We start from the raw sequence: 22,706 nt of genomic DNA, 5'->3' as shown, positions 1-22,706 counted from the left end.
GGCAGCCATTTCTGTCTGTCCTGTCTACCAGTCATTAAAAAAAAAAAAAAAACTTCAAAAGCAAGGCAGCCATTTCTGTCTGTCCTGTCTACCAGTCATTAAAAAAAAACTTCATGAAAAATAATAACCAATTATCATATACCTTTGATGCCTTATTTTTTTATACAGATTGTTTTGAGGTTTGGAGAACTGGGAAGGCATATATTTGACTTAACAGAAAGAAGAAAAGGAAATCTAAGATCACACATCTCTGATTATTCATCTGTAAGATGTACTATTGAATTACATTGTACTGAGAAATCATTCAGGTGAGCAAGAAAACTAGCTAAGTTAGTTCTTAATACTTATGTCTGGGAAGAAAGATGAGACAGATGAGGGAACCATATATGGCCTAAAATTGGTCTCACCTCAGGGGATACATGATACCCCACAGAGAAGATTAGAAAAAAGATAAGAGCAATAGTACCAGAAGATTATGGTTAACAGATCCTAATAAGGTAAGTGAAGTAGTACATAAAGCACCAAGAGAATAGATTTCTAAGATATTGTTTAAAAGCCTGTCCAAATTCTTGAGGACAGAAGAATGGGCAAATTTATAAAGTATTTTGAAGGCATAGTGCTGTAAATTAATATAAAAGTAGGCAATATAAACAGAGTTCTGAATGATTTGCTTGAAATTTGGATCTCTGAAACCTTGGATCTCAAAATCCTTGGGGGTAGGATACACAATTATACCTAGAAAAAGACAATAGATTTCCAAGGAAAATCCTCAAGGAATGGCCAAGAAAAGCCTCAATACTAATAATGTTATTATAATATGATTATATTATATTGTAATATTAATATTAAGTTCTGATATTAATAAAAAATTCTTCTTAAGAGAAAAATGTAAATATAAGCCACGGATTACTGAGGATCTCAACTAACCACCCAATGAGTTTTCATCATTGTGGGAATTCATGGCAGTTAGACGGGAAATAAAACACCCTTGGCTCTGACAACCAAAAAATTTGGAGGTACCATAAAATGACCATGTAATGAGGAACCCTAAGAAATTAGCCATACTTGCAATGATATATGGTCAGACAAATGCATATGTAGCTATACTTGAAGACAGTAAAAAAAACTTTACAAGTAAGTACACAAGAGAGATTAAAAAACTTTACTAATAAGTACATCAGAAATCTCAGTCATTAATGTACACCAGAAGTATGTCATTAATACATTAGCTGCTTGCTATATGATGCATGATACATCACAGATCTTTAAATATTTATTGTAACTATTTTGACAGCACAAGATAACATTCTGGACAAAGTTAATTCCATTTCAGAGCCCCATACTCTTCACAGTTACCTCTTCAACTCAAGAGAGAAAACACATCAAACTAAAACCTAGGTAAGTTAAACCTATAGATACGTAGACATGAAGTTAATTGCAGGAAAAATAGAGATAATTTTGAAAGAAATTATCCTCAGGGTAACCAACATACAAACATTTAACATGATGGAAACAGGAACAATTGCTTTTTCCAATCCTGGGTATGGCTCAGCACTTTTGTTCCTTATGAGAAATCTATGAATCCTCCTGCTTATAGTGTCAGCAGAAATAACAGAATAAGGTCATGCTTTTCTACCAGTTTCACAGTGAATAATATGATGCTTTACTTCTGCTTTCTCTTCCTTTTTATCCTTCTGCACACCCATTACACCCTTTCTGCCTACATCTTCCTCCTCCACCTTCTCTTGGGCTACTGAGGATCAAACTCAGGACCTCTCACTTGTGCTAGGCAAATGTTCTACTATCCAGATGTTCTTTTGAAATCATGCATTTGACTTATTCTTATAACTGCTGATAACAAAAAATCAACTCTAGAAGAAAGACAATAAACTTCAAATCTCATGATGAAGTAGCCAATTGAAGAAATTAGCACTTAAAGGAAAGCTTTACTTTTCAGATAAATATTCTATTTGTATAAGAACATAAGTTCTTTTAAGAGTCAGACTTCTTTTGATGATCATCAAAATTAGAGATGTAAGATAAACATTGCTAAAACTTACTAGTAATAAGTTTTTATTATTGTGAAAATACCATACAGAGGGGTTACAATTACATGAGCAAGGTAATGAGTACAATTCTTTTTTTTGGGTGGGTGGTCCGGTCATGGGGCCTGAACTCTGGGCCTGGCACTGTCCCTCAGCTCTTCAGCTCACAGCTAGTGCTCTACCACTTGAGCCACAGCACCACTTCCGGCTTTATTCTTTTTGTTTATGTGGTGCTGAGTAATCAAACCCAGGGCCTCATGCATGCAAGGCAAGCTCTCTACCACTAAGCCACCTTCTCAGCCCATGAGTACAATTCTTATTAAGCATTGTTGCCTCCACCTTACCATCCCTGCCCTCCCATCCCGTGCTCTCGCACCCCCGCCAAAGTTGTAAGATTCATTTTTCGACATAATGTCTTGTACATAATGTCATTGTAAGAAATTCTAAATCCATAACCACCTTAATCTTTTCCCCCAAACTGAGTCAAATTTTATTGGCTCTACCAGGTAATTATTTAACTGTATTTTCCCATTATGTATTTTAAATTTGAAGGATGTGAATAAGTTGCAAATGAAAAAAAATGTGCTACTTTCCTATTTTTTATATTGTATCAATTTACTTCTTAATTCTAAACATTGTAGATCTGAGCTTTCAGAGACTGAGCAGCCATAATAACTAGGATAGAACTAAATGTAGAAGGGTTGACCAAGTCAATAGGATACTTCGATGTATTTTGATAGGCTTCAGTTTTTTAATGTGTTGATTCTTTTACTTATAATATTTTCTTAGCCCTTCCCTTATTCGTTCTTGTTTACTTCCTTTGTTTCTTGTTCCCTCTTTAACTCTGCCAAGTTATACTGCTCTATTTTTGATTCTTGATTCCAAAGATCTGGTTTTACTCCATGCCTCAAAATTTTAAGTTGTACAGAATCAATTGCGCAATATTTACTAAAATCTGTTCCATGTATTAGAAGAAGACAGTGGCTGAAAAACACCATTATCTCCTAATGAAACAATACTCTTGTTACAGTCTTTAGACCAATGAGGCTTCTCTTGTATTTCTGAAGACTTGCAGTAAAATAAAAGGGAGATTTCTATTTCACTGGTTTTCAGTGCCCTTGCCATGGTATTTTATTTTTTTTTTTTTATTTTTGTGAACATACTGTACAGAGGGGTTACAATTACATGCGCAGGATAATTCGTGCATTTCTTATCAAGCATTGCAGCCTCCTCCTTTGTTTACACTTCACATCCCTTCCCAGCCTCCTCCCCACCCTCCAACCCAATCCTCCCACCTCCCACCCCCACACCAACGTTGTAAAGCTCATTTTCGACATGACAACTTGTACTTCTCATTGTTGCAACAGGTCCACCTGTATCCTTAAACGACTTGTTTTTCTCCATCTCCTCCACAAGTTATACTGACATCAAATATAGTGAAAGCAGGGGTTATCCTGTGGGGGAGGGACATACAAAGCAACAAAGAAATAATCTTACAAATGCATTAGAAACAAATGCATGAAAGAAAAAAAACATTAAAATACATATCTAAGGGTTCATTTTCCTAACATCACATTATCTGACCTTTTCCGCTTGACTCATATATATACTAGATATTGCAAATAAGGGAAACCATGGGACCTATGTTTCTTTGTACCTGGCTTGCTTCACTTAATATAATTTTCCCAAGTTTTTCCATTTCCTAACAAATGGGGCAATGTCATTCTTTCTGATGGAGGCATAGAATTCCATTGTTTATATATACCACATTTTCTTGATCTTTTCATCTACTGAGAGACATCTGGGTTGGTTCCATATCTGAGCTATGGTAAATAATGCTGCAATAAACATAGTTGTGCTGGTAGCTTTAGTGTGGTCTTGTTTGTAAACATTTGGGTAAATGCCCAAAAGTGGGATTGCTGGATCATAGGGGAGCTCTATGTGAAGTCTTTTGAGGAACCTCCATACTGCTTTCCAAAGTGGTTGAACAAGTTTACATTCCCACCAACAATGAAGTAAGGATCCCTTCTGTCCACATCCCTTCTAGCATCTGTTGTTGTTAGAGTTCTTGATTTTTGCCATTCTAACTGGAGTGAGGTGGTATCTCAATGTTGTTTGATGTGCATTTCTTTTATGGCTAGGGATGTTGAGCATTTCTTCATGTGTCTATTGGCCATCCTTCTTTCTTCTTCAGAGAAGTTTCTCTTTAAGTCTTTAGCCCACTTATTTATTGGACAGTTGTTTCTTTGAGGATTTGTTGTGGGGGTTTAATTTGTTGAGTTCCAAGTATATTTTAGATATGAGACCCTTGTCTGTTGTATGGCTAGTGAAGACCTTCTCCCAATCGGTGGGCTTTCTATTGATCTTGCTAGCTATGTCCTTTGCCATGCAGAAGCTCTGCAACTTCATGCAATCCCATTTGTCCAAACTTTCTTTGATTTGTTGTGTTTCCAGGTCTCTATTCAGAAAATTTTGGCCTGCTTTCTTCAAGGAAATAGAAGAGGCAATCCAAAAATTCATATGGAACAATAAAAGACCCCGAATAGCAAAAACGCTCCTCAACGGAAAGAACACTGCTGGAGGAATATCAATACTAAATTTCAAACTCTACTATAAAGACATAGTAATCAAAACAGCTTGGTATTGGCATAAGAACAGACCTCAGGACCAATAAAATAGAATTGAAAACCCAGAAATGAACCTACAGACCTATAGCCATCTAATCTTTGAAAAGGGAGCTAAAAAAATAGAATGGAAGAAAGACAGCCTCTTCAGTAAATGTTGCTGGCAAAATTGGTTAACTACTTGTAGAAAACTAAAGCAAGATCCTTATATATCACCCTACACCAGAATCAATTCCAAATGGATCAAAGACCTCGAAGTCAAAGCAGACACTCCGAAAACATTACAGGATGGAATAGGAGAAACCCTAGGTCTCCTTGGCTCATGCCGAAATTTTCTGAATTGCCATGGTATTTTCATGCACTGAAAAACTGCAGAGAACCCATGTCCAGAATTCCTTCCCAGCCAACTCTTGGAAACTTTCACCTTAAAACCAGTGTTCAGATGCCTCAAATATCTATCTTTAAGTCCCCTTTTTCAAAGGATAGTCAATTGAAAGTTGCTATATTATCATCATTTAAAGTATTTTTTCTCTGGAAATACTAGGATTTGAAATCAAGTCTTTGACATGGTAGTCAATTACTCTCTCTTTTTTTTTTTGGTCCGGTTGTGCGGCCTGAACTCTGGGCCTGGGAGCTGTTCCTCAGCTCTTCAGCTCAAGGCTAGCGCTTTACCACTTGAGCCACAGTGCCACTTCCGGATTTTTTTCTTTTTGCTTATGTGGTGCTGAGGAATCGAACCCAGGGCCTCAGGCATGCAAGGCAAGCGCTTTACCACTGAGCCACCTTCCCAGCCCCCTCAATTACTCTCTTATGAGCACAGAAGTGCTTGTGAGTTTTGAGATAAAAATCTCTGGTTTTGGCATGAGCCAGCATAGGCTGTAATCCTCTTGTTCTTTGTGTGTGTGTGTGTGTGTGTGTGTGTGTGTGTGTGTGTGTGTGTGTGTGTGTATGTGTGTGTGTGTGTGTGTGTGTGTGTGTTTGTGTCTACGTGCCCTAGCTGAGATGATAGGTGTACACCTCTACACTCTTTCTGGTTGAGAATAGGGTCTTGTAAAGTTTTGTCTCATATTGACCTTGAACAATGATCTTCCTCAGTCTAATGAGTAGGGATTGCAGATGTGAATCACCATGCCTACCTTTTCTTTTCTTTTTAAAAATGCCTTGATGATTGTACTGTTTTATTATTCCCATTGGAAACATTATGTGACAAATTCTATTCAGTTACTGATTCATCTTACTCATTTAGGTTTTGAAATTTCAATATCATTTCCTATAACAATAGATGGCAACATTTTGCATTAAGATTACAGACATTCTGTTTTTTTTCTTGTGTTTTGCAGCATGAACTGCCCTTACTCAACCCTATGCTAACAAAGTAGGCAGCAGAACTCAAAATGCAAGCAAGCAAAAGAATACTGAGTGAAATCCACTTTGAGTGAAATGCATCAGTATAGCATTTTTGAATGAGAAAATAGCAAGCAAGTTTAAATGAACTAATTTGTAGAGATTACCTTTGTCTCACTGCATTTGCATTCTTTTCATATTGTCATTCTGCACCATAGTTTGAGGAACTGTAACAATTTAGAAAATGAGTCAAGTTAGATTAAAAATGCACTAAATGATACCAGGAGGAAATCAACTGTTGTGTTGGGAATGTTTTGATATCTTCCTCTTACATTTCTATTTCCCTAAGAAAGGAAGACAAACTTCAGATCTATCATTGGATTCTTTCCAAACTATAACCATAACTTTTGCTTATATATCTTCAGAATTGTATTCTTGGAAGATGTATGGTGAATCTGAATTTGACAGTGTTAATCTCCACCTCTCAAGATACAGGCTTCAGTATAGTAGTACTTGTTTATTGTTTATGTCTAGGTTAATCAAAGCCTTTTTTCTCTATTTTACCTCTCTTATTCCCAAATATCTATTGATACTTGATATATTTATATAGACATATTGTTATCAAATATTTAAAACATGCATAAGACATTGTTGAGCTATTTTTGGGAATTTGAGCTAATATACATACTATTGTGAGGATAATAATATATCAATAACCTATTGATACTTCTACTCCACTTCCCAATTTTCCCAAGCACTAGTCATATTTATACATGAACATATTTCATGATTTTTGAGATCCAAACACAGTATTGTATTGTCCTGCTGTCATGCAGTAAGTACATAGAAAATGTTAATGGAATAAATTTATTTGGTACATGTTTTGTATAAGGCTCTGCTTTGAGAGCTGGACGCTTTCTTTTGGAAATAAAGTGAGGCTGGGCACTGGTGGCTCACACCTGTAATCCTAGTTACTCAGGAGGCTGAGATCTGAGGATCACGGTTCAAAGCCAACCCAGGCAGGAAAGGCCATAAGACTCTTATCTCCAATAAACCACTCAGAAAACTGGAAGTGGCACTGTGCATCAAGTGTTAAGAGTGCTAACCTTGAACTGAAGAGCTGAGGGACAGCATCCAAGCCCCATGACCAACAACAACAACAAAAAGAATGGAAATAAAGTAAGACTAAGAAGGTGATTGGGTCCTGGCTTCAATGAGCGTATTTAAAAAACATGATGACCATTTACACTTTTAGTTGTCACGAGAGAGGAGGGGGGAGAAGTGTAAGAATTCTAGCCTCAAATTTAAAAAGGAGATATGTAAATTTAAAAAGTAGAGGGCTTGACTGTGTGGTGAAAGATGGAGTGACCTGTTTGAGAAGATTGTGCTCAGTTCCTGTAAAAGTAAAATGCTAGTTATGGATGTTTATTTTCCTTTTATGTTGAGGCAGGAGACAAGAACTTAGAATAGGAATATATAAATGCTTGTGGAGGCTTTTAATATTGAATAATTAGCAGCAAATATATTTCTGCTCATATATCTACCTATCTAGCTATTTATCATCTATCTACATAAATATATACGTAGACTAACATTGTATGTCTGAATGTCATGATAAAAAGTATTGTATTATTCAATCACCTACTAGCTAGTTTATATGTTTCTTCACTTTTTAAGTTATGAATTAGCATGGTAAACATCATCTTAGCTTATCAATTGCCTCTCTTTTATTGTTTTGTTACAGCCAGTGGGTTAAAGGGTACTAGTACTTTTAGTGCTTTTTGTATATATTTTCAAAAGGTCTTTTTGACAATTTATATTACTCTGAGTATAATATATGATGTTATTTGACTGAAACAAGTTTTGTTTTGCCTTTTGTGCCTGTATTGTGTATTGCCACAGCCCCTCTTCTGGTTTTTTATTATTTATTTACATATAAGGCTCAAGGATCTTCTTGCTTGGATTGTCTTTGAACTAAGTGCCTCAGATATCAAGCTGAGTAGCTCGGATTAGAGGTGTGAGTCACTACTACCAGCCTAGGAAGATTTCTTTTTAGTGAGTTTTGAGACATTGTGTGTGTGTGTGTGTGTGTGTGTGTGTGTGTGTGTGTGTGTGTGTGTGTGTGTGTGTGTGTGTGTGTGTGTGTGTCTGTTGGTACAGGGCTTGAACAATGGGGTCTGGGCACTATTTTTGAACTCTTTTTGCTTGGGGCTAGTGCTCTACCACTTGAGCCAGAACTTTTATTTCTGACATTTTGGTGATTAATTAGAGGTGAAAATCTCATGGATTTTCCTGCCCAGATTGGCTTCAATACTCAAATCCTCCTAAGAAGCTAGAGTTACAGTTGTAGCCACTGGCACCCAGCTAAATTTTTTTTGTTTTTTATATTTTGATTATCTTCAAGTAGTTGTACAAAGGGTTTATCTGTCAATGTACCAGTTTATAAGTACAAAGTATCTTACTCAATATCAATCCTATCATCATTCTACCACCTCCCTCTCACCAACCCAAGCCATTTCTTCAACTTTCCTCATTTCATAGGATATGCATTGAATATTATCACTGCATACTGCCATTACTACCCACTCTTCATTCATTTACACTCCTCCCCTTTACTTTCCCCTGTTATATTTCAATTTCCAGCTTCATTTTGTTGAGCTACCACTCTGCATCTGAAAGCTTAAAAATATTTTTACAACATATATTACCTATCAAATATGTTGCAGATTATTTTTTTTCAAATATGTTATTCTAGTTTTTGTTAGTGATATATACCAACATACTATTTTATGCCAAAATTAGTCCATCTTTTTTTCTTGTTTCTGATATTTACATTTTGCTTTAAAGTTCCTCCCTGACTCCACAGTTAGAAAACATAATCTCTGTTTCCTCCATATACATTCATAATTTCATTTAAATAACATCAATTTATTTATATTTAAGCTCTAAAATGCTGATGTAATGGCACTACCTTCCCTATTATTTTCATCGAGATAATAATAGTTTTATTTTATTTTTTGTGCTAGTACTGGGGTTTGAAGTCAGGAACTTGCTTTTCTTACTTGGCTTTTTGTTAAAGGCTTGAGGTCTACCTCTTGTATCACACCTTCACTTGTGGCTATTTTCTGCCTAATTGGCAATGAAAACAAGCAGATAGACAAGGTTGGCCCATATAATGCTGTACTATAAGTAAGCTTATAGGAGATACATAGTGTAAATGGGATCATTTTTCTTGGTCTTGTTTGAATATTTTCAGTTCTTTACATAATATGTTATGGCTTACATCTTTGCTGTTTTTGTATCATATTGTAGACTATTTATGTGCTGCTGCTATCTTTTGATGGAATTACTTGTACTTTATGAATAGAAAGGAAGTTTTAGAGGGTGCCTTCTTAGAATGAAAATGTAAATGTAAGCCATCTTTCTAGAGATGGTGTTTTGTGTCCTTTTCTTAAATATCTGTAAAGCTTCCCCAATGCTTTGTCTTTAATCAACTTGTCATGAAAAAATATCCAGGCCTTTGTTACCTATAGAAATCTCGGGCTGTCGTTAATGATTTCTCAAAGACACAGTATTAGTATTGGCCAGCAAGAAAGTCCGTAAGACTATAATCTTCAGAAGACCGGAATTGACCCTGTTTCTAGTGGTAGAATTTTGAAGAGACAACACCCAAGCCCAAAGTTCAAGGCCCACAACCGACAAAAAATAATAAAATCCGAAGTGTAGCCGGGTGCTAGTGGCGCACTCATGAACAGTCCTCAAAACCTGAAATTAGAGATGTGGCTCAAAATGGTAGACCACTATCCTCGAACTAAAGAGCTCAGTGACAGCACCCAGGCTGAGTCCAAGCTTCATGACATCAGTGATGAAGAACAACAATCCAAAGACAAAACTAAAACCACAAACAAAAAACCCCACTAAAGTGTACACAGAGGTCATTTTCAAAGCAACACAAATACATGAAGTTTCATGTGCTTTCATTTAAAGTGTTGTAGTTTGTGGGTTATGTTTAGACCTATGAGGTTTTTTTTTTAACTTGGCATATTTAAAAATATTTTTATAATTATATAGTTGATGTACAGAATGGTTACAATTTCATAAGGCAATTAATGAGTCCATTTCTTTTGGACAATATCACCCCTTCCTCTGCTCCCTCCCAATTTTCCCATGCCACATTTTATAACTACAAGTGCCAACTCCTAGGACATCATTTATTGTAAAATTATTTACTGTGTCAAAATCACCTGACAGAATTCTTCAGTGAAAAAAAAATTTGGTCTAGAGGTTTTAGGAGGAATTAAAAACTTTTTTAAAAAATTAATTATATATTGAAGATTTTTATACATACTAATGTTTCTTGAAACCAGATTTTGCAGATGTGATGTTTCCTTTGTAGTTTTCCCCCCTGCCAGATTCTATTGTGCACCATTTTAGTTGGTTTCTTTCTTGGTTTTTATTTATATAGGCCATTTCTTTTTTTTAAATATTTTTTGGCATTTTAATTAATTTATTTATTTTTGGGTCCAGTCGTGGGGCCTGAACTCTGGGCCTGGGCGCTGTCCCTCAGCTCTTCAGCTCAAGGCTAGCACTCTACCACTTGAGCCACAGTGCCACTTCCGGGTTTTTTTTCTTTTTGCTTATGTGGTGCTGAGGAATCGAAACCAGGGCCTCATGCATGCAAGGCAAGCGCTCTACCACTGAGCCACCTTCCCAGCCCTATATAGGCCATTTCTTTCAGTAATTATCACTGTAAATTAATTATACAAAGACTAGTTCTTGTTGTTGTTGTTTTGTTTTGTTTTGTGCTAGAGATCTAACCCAGAACCTCACATGGTCTATCAAGACCTGTAACATCCATATCCTTTTTTTGTTTTTTTGAGACAAAAAATTTTACTGTAGAGATGGCTTTGAACTTGCAGTCCCCTTGCTTCTGCCTCCACAGTGCTGAGTATTACCATTCCCCATTATACATAGCTTTAAAAAATTACTTTATTGATGTTTTAGATGTGATATACAGTGAGGTTACATTTACATATGTCAGGTGATAAGTACATTTCTTTCCTTTTCCTTAGTATCATCTGTTCCCTCATTCTCTCTTGCCTTTCTTTCCATCTCCTCCACTAGTTGCTTGGTTCACTTACATCAATGTCCAATGCAGTTGATGAGCCCCACTGCTATCTATTTTTACTTGTCTTCCACTGATTCTGTGCTCTGTCCCCACCTTCTTTCACATATGCATGTGAATACACCATATATGAGGTAAAAAAATAGAGTCATCTAAAAATGATAAGACAAATTAAGAAAAGGTCCTTTGTTTTCTTTGGAGTTCTTTTCAATATGTGTATGATTTTATATATATGTCTATGATTTATATATATATACATATATATATATATATATATATATATATATATATATATATATATATATATATATATATATATATATATGAAGAGCTGCTTGTGTATTACATTTTGGTGCTTTTCTCCTAAGGCTATCCTCTTTTGGTCTCACTATATATCTGTGTCTAGAACCCTGTATACTTGATCATATCTTGTTGTGCTTTAAATCTAACATCTGCATATCAGAGAGAACATGCACCTTTTTTGTTGCTGTTGTTGGTCATGAGGCTTGAACTTTGGGCTTGGTCGCTGTCCCTCAGCTCTTCAGCTCAAGGCGAGTGCTCTACCACTTGAGCTACAGCGCCACTTCCATTTTTCTAGTGGTTTATTGGAGATAGGAGTCTCACAGTCTTTCCTGCCCGGGCTGGCTTTGAACTGTGATCCTCCTGAGTAGCTAGGATTACAGGCGTGAGCCACTGACGCCCAGCTCATGCACCTTTTGTCTCCATAATCTTGGCTTACCTTGCTCAACATGATTTGTTCTAGTTACATCCATTCCCCTACAAATGCCATTATTTTATCCTTTGTAATGGCTGTTTAAAATTCCATTGGCTATAGGTACCACATTTTTTGTATCCATTCATCTGTTGTGGGACATCTGAGTGCTTCTTGTGGGAGGTTGTGAATATTGCAGCAATGAATTTGGATGTGCAGGTATCCTGTTCATATTCTGGTTCATGATGCTCAGAGTAAATGCCTAGGAGTGGTATGGCTGGATTTTGGGAAGGTCTATGTTTAGTTTTTTGAGGAACCTCCAGACTGCTTTCCAGAGTGGTTGTATTAGTTTACACCCTCCAGTAGTGCAATAGGTTCCTTTTTCTCCACATCCCCGCCAGCATTTGTTTTTGTCTGAATTCAGAATATTGACCAGTCTAACTGGGGTGAGATGGTATCTCAGGACTGTTTTGATTTAAATTTCCTTTATGGCCAGGGATGACAGTTTCTTTGCCATTTTTACCTTGTATTCTAAGAAACCTCCTTTGAGGTCCATTGCCCATTTAGTGATTGGTTTATTAGACTTGGGAGGGGCTTAGTTTCTTGAGTTCCCTGTTTATATGGAATATTAGGCCTTGTCTGATGTATTGCTGGTAGAGATTTTTCCCAATTGATTGGCTGTCTTCCTTGTTTAGTACCTATGTCTTTTCATTTGTCCAGTCTTTCTCCAATCTGTAGTTCCCCTGGGATTTGATTTAGGAAATTCCTGCCTGAGCCTATAAGTTCTAAAGTCTCTCCTACACTGTCTTACAGTAGTTTCAGAGTTTTGAGTCTGAGGTTGAGGTCTTTAATCCATTTTGAATTGATGTTAGTGCATGTTGACAAACATGCATGTGGCTTCCTGGTTTTTCCAGCACCAATAGTTGAAGAGGCTATGTTTTCCCTACTGTATGTATTTGGATCCATTGTTGAATATCAGATAACTGAAAGTATGTGGTGTTATTTCTAGGTCTTCTAATCTCATTGGTCTTTGGTTCTATTTTGGTACTAATACCAAGCTGTTTTTATTACCATGGCTCCTTGTAGAACTTGAATTTCTTTGCCTATTTTAGGTCTTTTGTTGTTCCACATGAATTTTTTTATTTGTTTTCTCTATTTCAGTAAAGAACACCATTGGGATTTTGGTGGGGATTTCATTGAATGTTTATATTATTGGGCCATTTTTTTTTCATTTTTTTTTTGGTTGGTCATGGGGCTTGAACTCGGGGCCTTGGTCCTGCCTGAGCTGGCTTTGAACTGTGATCCTCAGATCTCAGCCTCCTGAGTAGCTAGGATTACAAGTGTGAGCTACTGGTGCTTGGCAGTATAGCCTTTTTCACAATATTGATTGTACCTCTCCAAGAACATGAGAGGTCTTTCACTTTCCTAGTGTCTGATTTCTTTTTTAGATGTATATAGTTTTTACTAAATAGATCTTTTACATCTTTGGTTAGGTTAATTCCTATATATATATATATATATTTGAGGCTATTGCAAATTGTGTTGTTTTCATGATTTCCCTTTCTGCTTGAGCATTGTTGGCATACACAAAGGTTGCTCATTTTTGTGGATTAATTTTGTATCCTGCTACTTTGCTGAAGTGGTCTATTATGAGTTTGGGAGTGGAGTATTTGGGGTCCTTCAGGTATAACAGCATGTCATCTGCAAATAAGGATAGTTTCATTTCTTCTGTCCTTATGTGGATCCCTTGAATGTGCTTTTCTTGCCTTACTTCTCTGGCTAAGGATCCTGTAACCATATTGAAGCAGAATGGAGAAAGTGGGCATCTATGCATTGTTTCTGATTTTAGGGAAAATGGTTTTAGTTTTTCCCCATGTAGTATTCTTTTGGCTGTTGGTCTATGATATATTACTTTTGTTGCTTTAAAGAATTTTCCTTCTGTTCTTTGAATATAAGTGCCTTATATTCTTTGAATAGGAGTGGATGGATTTTGTCAAAGGCTGTTTGTACATCGGTTGAGATGATCATGTGGTTCTTGATCTTGGCTCTGTTGATGTGCTGAATTGCATTTATGGATTTGCATATGTGGCATGTAGGTATGTATGTATATATCTTGTGTATGTTTCTTGCATCTGTGGGATGAAGCCTACTTTGTAATTTTTCATGTGGCATCCCAGATCTTGTTGTTTTGTCTCCCCTCCTCCTCCTCCTCCTCCTCCTCCTCCTCCTCCTCCTCCTCCTCCTCCTCCTCCTCCTCCTCCTCCTCCTCCTCCTCCTCCTCCTCCTCCTCCTCCTTCTTCATTTTTGGTAACCTCACAAGTGGTCTGTCAATTTAATCACTTTTTAAAGAAGAAGCTTTTTGTTGTATTAATTTCAGGTATATTTAAAAAATTTCTATCTCGATTTCTGCCATAACCTTTTTTAACATCTCTCTCCCTTTAGATTTAACTTTTTTCTTCCTTTTCTAGCAATTTTAATTATATCATGAGATTATTTACTTGAGCTGCTTCTGTTTTCTTTATGCTTAGGTCTTTCCCTTCAGCACTGTTATTGCTGTATCCCAGAGGTGCTGTTGTGATGTGTTTCCATTTTCATTGAATTGGAAGAACTTTCTAATTTCTTCTGTGACCCAGGTCTTACTCAGTAGTGTGCTGTTCAGCCTCCCTGTATTTGACTAATTTCTACAGTATGCTTTGTTCTTACAAACTAGTTTAATTCCACTATGGTCTAATAGGATGCAAGGGATTATGTCAATTCTCTTTATTTGTTTAGGTTCTTTATGTGAACTATAAAATTATCTATTTTGGAGAATGTTCCACAAGCTACTGAGAAGAGGTTATGGTGTCATTTAGTTCAGAGGCTTCTTGGCTTGTTTTGTTTGATTGACCTGTCCTTTGGTGAGAATGGAGTGTGAAACTCTCCCACTATTATTTTGTTTGGGTCTTTCTTGTTCTGTAAATCCAAGAGTTTTTGTTTAACACATTTAGATGCGCTATTGTTTGGTGCACAGACATTGACCACTATGATTTTCTCTTTATGGATCATTCCCTTTATTAATATGTAGGGACCTACATTGTCTTTTTGTACTGATTTTAATGAGAAGTCTGTTTTTTATCAGATATCCATATGGTGACTACTGCCTTCTTACAGGGTACATTTGGGTGGAAGATCTTTTCCATAACATGACTTGGAGTTTGTTTTTACTTTGGCTGTGAGATGGGTCTCTTGGAGACAATAAATTAATAGATCTTGTTTTCTTTCTTTTTTTGCTATTTATTTATTTATATTGTGAAAATACTGTACAGAGGGGTTACAATTACATGGGCAAAGTAATGAGTACATTTATTATCAAGTATTGTTGCCTCCTCCTTTGTTTCCCCTTCCCATCCCTTCCCATTCCTTCCCATCTCCCCTCACCCCCTAACTCCCCCATGGATCTTCTTTTCTGAGCCAGTCTGTAGTTCTTTTTCTTTTGATTGGAGAATTTGAGTGTGTTAATGTTTAGGATTATTAGAGAGAGATGTGTTATGTTATCTGCCATTTTCTTGTTTTCTTGTTGCTTCTTTCCTTTCCCTGCACTTACTAAATTGATCTTCTAGTGATTTCTGTCTGATATGATTCCCTGATCTTAATTGTTTTCTTCAGATTTTATTCTTCTTTTATTATTTTTTGCAGTGTGGGTTTAGTGTTCATGAATTTCTTTAATTTTTGTCATGAAAGGTTTTCATTTCGATAGCTTCTCTGGGTACACCAATTTGAGTAGGCAGTTGTTGGAAACTACATTATCAGGCTCTTTGCATTGAGGGTTTATGTGGAAAGGTCCTCAGCGATTTTGATTTTTCCATTGTAATGTAATTCCTTCTTTGATTTTGTGGCATTTAAAATCAGTTCCTTGCTACTCAGGTCTAATGGTTTTACTATGATATGTATAGAAGTGTTCTAGGATCGTGTCTACTAGGTGTTCTATATGCTTCTGTTATGCAGGTGAGATTTTCTCTCTTAAGATTGGGGAAATTTTCTGTAATGATCTTATTGAATAGGTGTTCCATTACTCTTTTGAAATTTTTCCATCTCACCTATCCCAGTTTATATGTTGATTTGAGTTCTTGGCTTTTTCTGCCAATTCTTGGATTTCCTTTTGGTAATTTTTGAGTTCTTTTTTCCATACCTATTAATTGCTGTTCCAGATTCTCTGTTTTATCCTCAACTCCTGATATTCTATTTTCCATCTCACTTATTATGTTACCTATAGCTTCCATTATGGTTTGCATTGTGGAAATTGACAACTTATGGTTCCTATATCAGGTCTCATTGTTAATTCTATCTTTTAATGAGGTATATACTGTGTCTATTTTTGTCTGTATCTTTTTTGAAGTGTTGGAATTTCTTTGATATTTCTTTTTGTGTTCTTGAAATTGCTTTTCCATCTTCCCTTTTATTTCATTGGCCAATTTGGCCATCATTTCTTTACTGGTTCCTTTGTCCTCCATTTCTTCTTCCTTGTTACTGTAGTTCTTTCCTGGATTGCTGCTGGCTTTTGGATTTGGTTTGTTTTCTTGACTGTCCATGACTCTTGTAATCTTTCCTTTTGGTATATGCATTTGGGTTCAGGGATTGTCGGTGCTGTAGTCTAATCTTTGTCTGTTGGCCCAATTTTTGCCTGTCAGGTACCAACAGCCTTCACTTTGCCTGGGCTGGTTTACACTGGGTAGGGTAACTGAAGCAGGGTCCCCAAGCTGGCTAGCACCTGTGTGCATAATCAGCCCTGGGATAACTGAAAGGAGCTTGGTCTGGTCTGCAGCGGGGACTGAAGTTAGCTTCAGGAGTCTGGGTTAGGCATTGGCTTCAGAAGGATTGGGGTCCTCACTGTGCACAGGGCTTTTTTTGTGCCTTGGCCCTGGGTTGGTTCTCTTCCAACAAGTGACCAGCAGTTGGTCTGGTGCATCTTGTATGTGTTTACATGTGCTCTGCCTGTTACTCATACATTTACTCTTTTTGCAGTTCCAGACAGGGACCAGTGGGTCCTGGCAGGGTTCAGTGCTGCAGCTACCAACAAGGGTGTGCTCTGTTGGTGGACAGCATGTACCTGTGATTTGACCTGCAAATGTTTAATGGGCCTGCAGTTCTCGTCAGGGTTTGGCACCTAGGCAGCTTGCACTCCTGTATAGGGCTGGTGCATGCATTCACTTGGCTGTTCCTGGTGGAAATGCTCTACAGGTGGCTGGTTAGCACACATGTTTGTGTTTTCTGACAGGAGAGCCCTCTACCAGTGCCTGACTTGTCTGTTAGGGAGGGCCGAGATTTGGACTACTCTGGGATGAGGGGGCATGTCCCTGTGGGTGAGTGAACGTTGGTTCTCACACTGACCTTTCTCTGGATAGCCAGTGCTATGGGGGATACAGGGTCCTAGCACCTGTCTAGTTGGAGTTCCTGTAGCCTTCCACTGGAAGCCAGCAGTTGGGGTGGTGGGAATATGGAAGGGCTCAGGCCTCTTTGTGTGCTTCAAGTGTGTTGTTCCTTCTTAGCAGGGAGAGAGGTCCAGATCAACCTCTGTGGGTCACTAACCAGTGCTGCAGTACTGGTCTCCTGTGTGGGGTGAGTGGCTCCAGCCTGATACTTACTGATCCTAGAACTGGTTTTGGATGACTGTCAGTGCTGTGGCAGATTTCTGTATCTATTGTTGCAGATTTCAGGTTGGTAGGCCACTATGTTCCTTCATATCAATTGTGGGCTGAGCAGTGGGGCAGTGGGAGCTGTCTCTGACTGGGTGTTGCTGTGCCTGGTCTCTGGTCTTGGTCTCTGCCCGGTCTGTGTCCAGTGCTATGGGAGTTTTCTGTGTCTGCCTTTTGAGATTGGCTGGTGTTCCTGAAGACACAAGCAGTGGGCCCCTTTCAATGCTTAACAGCACTGCCATGAGGGGTCAGGGGGTGGACTTTGAGATTTTCCATCTTTGTGTGTGCAAATTCCTGTGATTCTCTGCATGTTTGTTTATTCGTTATTGTCTATCTCTTGGGGGAACTGCATATGGGACCCTAAGTCTATTTGGTTAGAGAGAACTAGGGCCATTCTCTATTGCTTCAGTGCCATTTTTATACATTCAAAACTTAATTTCAGTAGTAAATACATGATTATCTAGGTTATTCTTTAAGTAATATGAGTCTTTCAAAGGATTGTTTTAATTTAATTGTTGACCTTATAGTCATCTCTTTTTGTTGTATGAGAACCATTTTTTTAAATTTTGGGTCTGGTCGTTGGGCCTGAACTCTGGGCCGGGGCGCTGTCCCTCAGCTCTTCAGCTCAAGGATAGCGCTCTACCACTTAAGCCACAGCACCACTTCCAGATTTTTTTCTTTTTGCTTATGTGGTGCTGAGGAATAGAACACAGGGTCTCATGCATGCAGGCAAGCACTCTACCACTGAGCCACCTTCCCAGCCCCATATGAGAACCATTTTAGACAACTATAACATCTTATACTTCTCCAAGGATTATTATTTCTTTTGCCTGTAGCAGTTTAGATATGATAAAGAACAGAAGAGAAGTACAGTTTATCATATTTACTTAATGTTCCAGGGCAGGGGGTTGTGTTTTGTCAGTCAATCTGCATCAGAGGTTGGCCCAGTAAATTCCTTAGCTTCTTTGAACTTCTGTCTCCTCTTCTACCAAGTGGGAGAAGTTAATGCCTACAATTCAAAAGAATCCATTGAGAGAAGGTGCTGAAATCATCCTAAATTCTACTAAATAATGGCTGTTATGATCAATAAAGTTAATGATACACATTCTTTCTGGGACAGGGGGTGAAATGTCAGACAGACAGGAAAATATCAATCTGCCTTTATTTCCCCTTTTGGCTGGAAGAATGGAGCAAGCCTTGCTGTAGTTAGAACCCTCAGAAGAATCTGGATCATGCTAAGCAGATGATCTGCTCAGGGATGCAGGCAGCAAACTCCACTGAGCCATATGGGTGAGTGGAGATGAAGTTCCAGGAAATGTAGCGCCCCCTTTCCCCTGCCCCCCCCAATCACCTTTCTGGCCTTTCAAATGGTGGGAAGTTGGAGGCATAGAAATGGAGGGACAAAGGGTGAACCAATGCTGTAACAGTACTCAATGGACACTTTTAAATGAACTATCCAACTTACTGGTGGAGATGGGAGTGGAGGAAACACTGCAAGAGAGCATGGGAAGGGGTGACCACTGGCTAAGAAGAATTGTCCTCATGACTTGACTTATGGAACTGTAACCCCTCTGTGCATCATTTATTTTATAATTACAAGGATGTTTTTTCTTTTTTTGTCAGTCATGGGGCTTGAACTCTGGGCCTGGGCGCTGTCCCTCAGCTCTTCAGCTCAAGGCTAGCGCTCTACCACTTGAGCTACAGCGCCACTTCCGGTTTTCGGGTGGTTTATTGGAGATAGGAGTCTCACAGACTTTCCTGCCCCGGCTTGCTTTGAACCGAGATCCTCAGATCTCAGCCCCCTGAGTAGCTAGGATTACAGATGTGAGCCACCAGCTCCCAGCTAGAATGACATTTTTTAATGGTAGCAATTTTCAACTCCAGCTATCTATTCCTCCAGATGCAGAATGAAACCATCTATTCTTTAAATGTTGAAAACTAATTTGTGTGTGGTAGTGGGCACTGAAACTTGAACTCAGGTTTTCATGCTCTGATTTAGCTTTTTAAAAAATTCAAGATTGGTGCTCTACCAACTTGAACCACACCTCTTCCTCTGTCTTTTTTGCTGATTAATTGGAGATAAGAGCCTCTCCAGTTGGTCTGCTCAGGCTTGCTTTGAACCTTGATCCTCAGATCTCAGCCTCTTGAGTATCTGGGATGACATGTGTGAGCCACAGGCACCAGACCTGACAAACTAATTTGAAAGTCTAAAATCTTCTGTGGGTCAAGCAAAACCGTCTGTGGGTACTAATCTGGGGGATCTATAGCACAATATAATATCATCATAATATTGTCTCTTTTAAACACACACACACACACACACACACACACACACACACACACACACACACACACAAGCGAAGGCAGAGAGACTCATGTGGATGAAATAATCATGGAGTTTTCTCCTTGATCTCTTTGCTACTCTACATTTGGCAATGGTCAAGGCTCTTAGTCTAGTTGCCTATGTTCTGCATTTGTGTATTTTCTGTCCCACTAAACTCTTCAAGAATCATTTCCAATGCAGTTTATGCCCAGTGTTTACTGGCAATAATCATAGTTCAAAGTGAGACATGCAGCTCAATTCTAACATGTTGAGGGAGCGACAGGCATGGGGTGACCAAACAACTCGAGCCCCCAAGCAGGAGAGAGACCCAGTCTGAGCAACAACCTTTTGCTGATGACCTCCTTCTGAACAGCAACAGCATATGATCATGCTTCTCTGCTTATGAAAATAGTACTGTTTGGGACCAAAATACACTTTCAGATAGGAAAAAGAATACAGTGTATTGAGCACTGTTAGAGGCAGGGCCTAGACCAGAGACTTCCCATGAGTTAGCTTTGCAATCACCCTGTGAGGTAAACATTATCTTTGTTCCCATTAGGTAGACCAGAAAACTGAAGAACAAGCAAACATTATCTCAAGATTTGTGATGCTGGAAAGGAGTAGAGACAGAAGGAATGAGTCAGCCTGATGCAGAAACCAATGTGGTTCCCCATCCCACGTGTCTGCTATCTTTGGAGCAGCGAAAGAGACGTGTGGTCACACGGTCACATGATCTTCTGGTCATGTAATTATGTGGTCTCCTTCCTGAAGATGTGGAGGAGAGATCAACAGAAAGCATCAGCTGACTTGTGCCAACTTTGTCTGTGAAACAAGATTAGGCAGGTGACCTATTCCAGGATTTAGGCAGCATGGATTCTGGAGCAAAATTCCATGGAAGGAATTTGGGGACTATATTTCTCAGTACTTGCCTCAGTCCTTGGTATTTCTTCATTTGACTCTCCTGGGAGTCTGGCCTCAAAGGGCATGCCCAAATCCCCCCTATGGCAAGAAAGAAGGGCCAGCATTGGACTTGTGCTTATGATATTACAGGATTATGAATGAATTAATGCATTAGGGAATGAATGAAATGATATAAACACATGGTAAATTGGTTCCAACTCTCCAGTGACATTTGACACATAAGCGAAGATTTCAAAGAGAAGCTTTTCCATTTTAAGCTTAAAATATAATCAGCAGAGCCAGGAGCCTGTGGCTCACCGCTGTCATCCTAACTACTCAGGAGGCTGAGATCTAAGGATCGCAGTTCAAAGCCAGCTTGGGTAGGAAAGCCTGTGAGACTCTTCTTTTTTAATTAACTACCAAAAGAAACCACCAGGGCTGGGAAGGTGGTTCAGTGGTAGAGCGCTTGCCTTGCATGCCTGAGGCTCTGGGTTCAATTCCTAAGCACAACATAAGCAAAAAGAAAAAAAGCCAGAAAGTGGCACTGTGGCTCAAGTGGTAGAGCGCTAGCCTTGAGCTGAAGAGCTGAGGGACAGCACCCAGGCCCAGAGTTCAGGCCCCATGACCGGACCCCCCCAAAAAATTTAACAAAAGAAACCACCAGAATTGGAGCTGTGACTCAAGTGGTAGAGTGCCAGCCTTGAGCAAAAAATAATTCAGAGACAGTGTCCAGGACTGGTACAAAAAGGAAAAGCAAGAAAACAAAACAAAACAACAAAAAAAACAACCAATAATAAGCAGAAAGCCCACAAGGGTGAAAACAAAGATTGGGTGAAAAAATCTTTTCACTGCTAACAAAGCAATTGTTCCCAGAGAAGGATAAATGAGTAGATAAATCTATTGGGAGCTTCTATTCTGGATGCTTGGGTCTCTGCAGAGAACAGAAACTTTAGAAGAAGAAAAAGTAAAGAAAGATGGAAAAGGAAGTAGGAGGCGGGCTTCACTCTGAAGCTACACCTCTTCCTCTTCCTCCCTGTCACTCTAATGCCTTCCTCCGAGTCCATTCATTCCCAGGACCTAGGTTTGCTCAGATAAGGGATTTGCAGAGAAAGAACTCTCCCTATCTCTCCCCTGAAGAAGAAAAGTTCTACCCACTTTCCTCTCTGCCAGTGTCCCAGATGTGATCTGCTTGACAAACAAAAATACACAGTGAATTTTTAAAAAGGGCAGTGGCAGCCCAAACAGCTATCTGTTCAACCCCAGAGAATTTTTCTCAGCCAGGGCTTGTTTTCTAAATTCCTCTTATCAATGATTGGCTCAGCAATTGGCCAGGTGATGCAGTTCTGGCGAATGAGGGAATGCATGTCAAGGGTGTAAGGGAGGAGGGGAGAAGTTTCCTGTCTCTGTGAAGCAACAGCAGACAATGTCTCCTAGAGCAAGGCCACCATCTTATTCCCAAAGATGGACTTAATATGTTGAATAGATATGCCAAAATAAACCATGATGCATCCCCACCCAGCTACTGTCTGCGTCTTATCTTGACACATCCCTCCTTCTGTACCTGCACGTGGTATATATCTGATGTTGTTTATTTAAATTCATTTGTGCCACAGGGTTCTGTTCATGGTAGCCAGAAGCCTCCAAAGTGATGAAACAACTCCTTTCCCCTCCATTCCACATGGATCCACTCACTGGCCCTAAAAGTGTGGGTAGCAGGGCTATCACCAAAGACTGTGAACAACAGAAGTGGTACCAAAAAAAAAAAAAGGAGGAAAGTGATAAAGCAGCATTGGGGGGAGGGGTGCGGCTATGCTCTGAGCCTCTCTCTCAAATTGAGAAAATGGTGAGTCTTTCCAATTTTGTATTCCAAGACAAGTTCCAGGTAAGCCTCTAGCAGGGGACAAATCTTCATCACAATGGACAGAGCTCTCTGAAGGAATGACTGAAGAGCTTCCAGCAGC

At 38.8% G+C, this 22,706-nt stretch overlaps 1 long non-coding RNA gene across 16 annotated transcripts in view; it reads left to right on the top strand.

Moving 5' to 3' along the window:
• The window catches only part of LOC138837622 (uncharacterized), a 32,187-nt gene extending 9,713 nt beyond the window's left edge, over window positions 1–22,474 (top strand). For 10 of the 16 annotated variants that reach the window (XR_011375368.1, XR_011375380.1, XR_011375378.1 and 7 more), the window contains 5 exons: window positions 169–308; window positions 1,295–1,398; window positions 4,500–7,192; window positions 18,643–18,812; window positions 20,405–22,259. This is a non-coding gene — a long non-coding RNA (uncharacterized lncRNA). Of the gene's footprint in view, window positions 1–168; window positions 309–1,294; window positions 1,399–4,499; window positions 7,193–13,827; window positions 13,947–18,642; window positions 18,813–20,404; window positions 22,260–22,358 lie in introns of those variants that run through there. The other 6 variants (XR_011375372.1, XR_011375381.1, XR_011375373.1 and 3 more) reach the window with 6 other exon arrangements.
• The last annotated feature ends 232 nt before the right edge of the window (window positions 22,475–22,706 follow it).

The sequence above is a fragment of the Dipodomys merriami genome, unplaced genomic scaffold (genome assembly GCF_024711535.1).
Source record: "Dipodomys merriami isolate MVZ:Mamm:240054 unplaced genomic scaffold, mDipMer1.0.p SCAF_2719, whole genome shotgun sequence".
In the NCBI taxonomy this organism is placed as follows: Eukaryota; Metazoa; Chordata; class Mammalia; order Rodentia; family Heteromyidae; genus Dipodomys; species Dipodomys merriami.
Note: the sequence above shows the minus strand (reverse complement) of the source record. Positions and strands in the feature narration are given on the sequence as shown.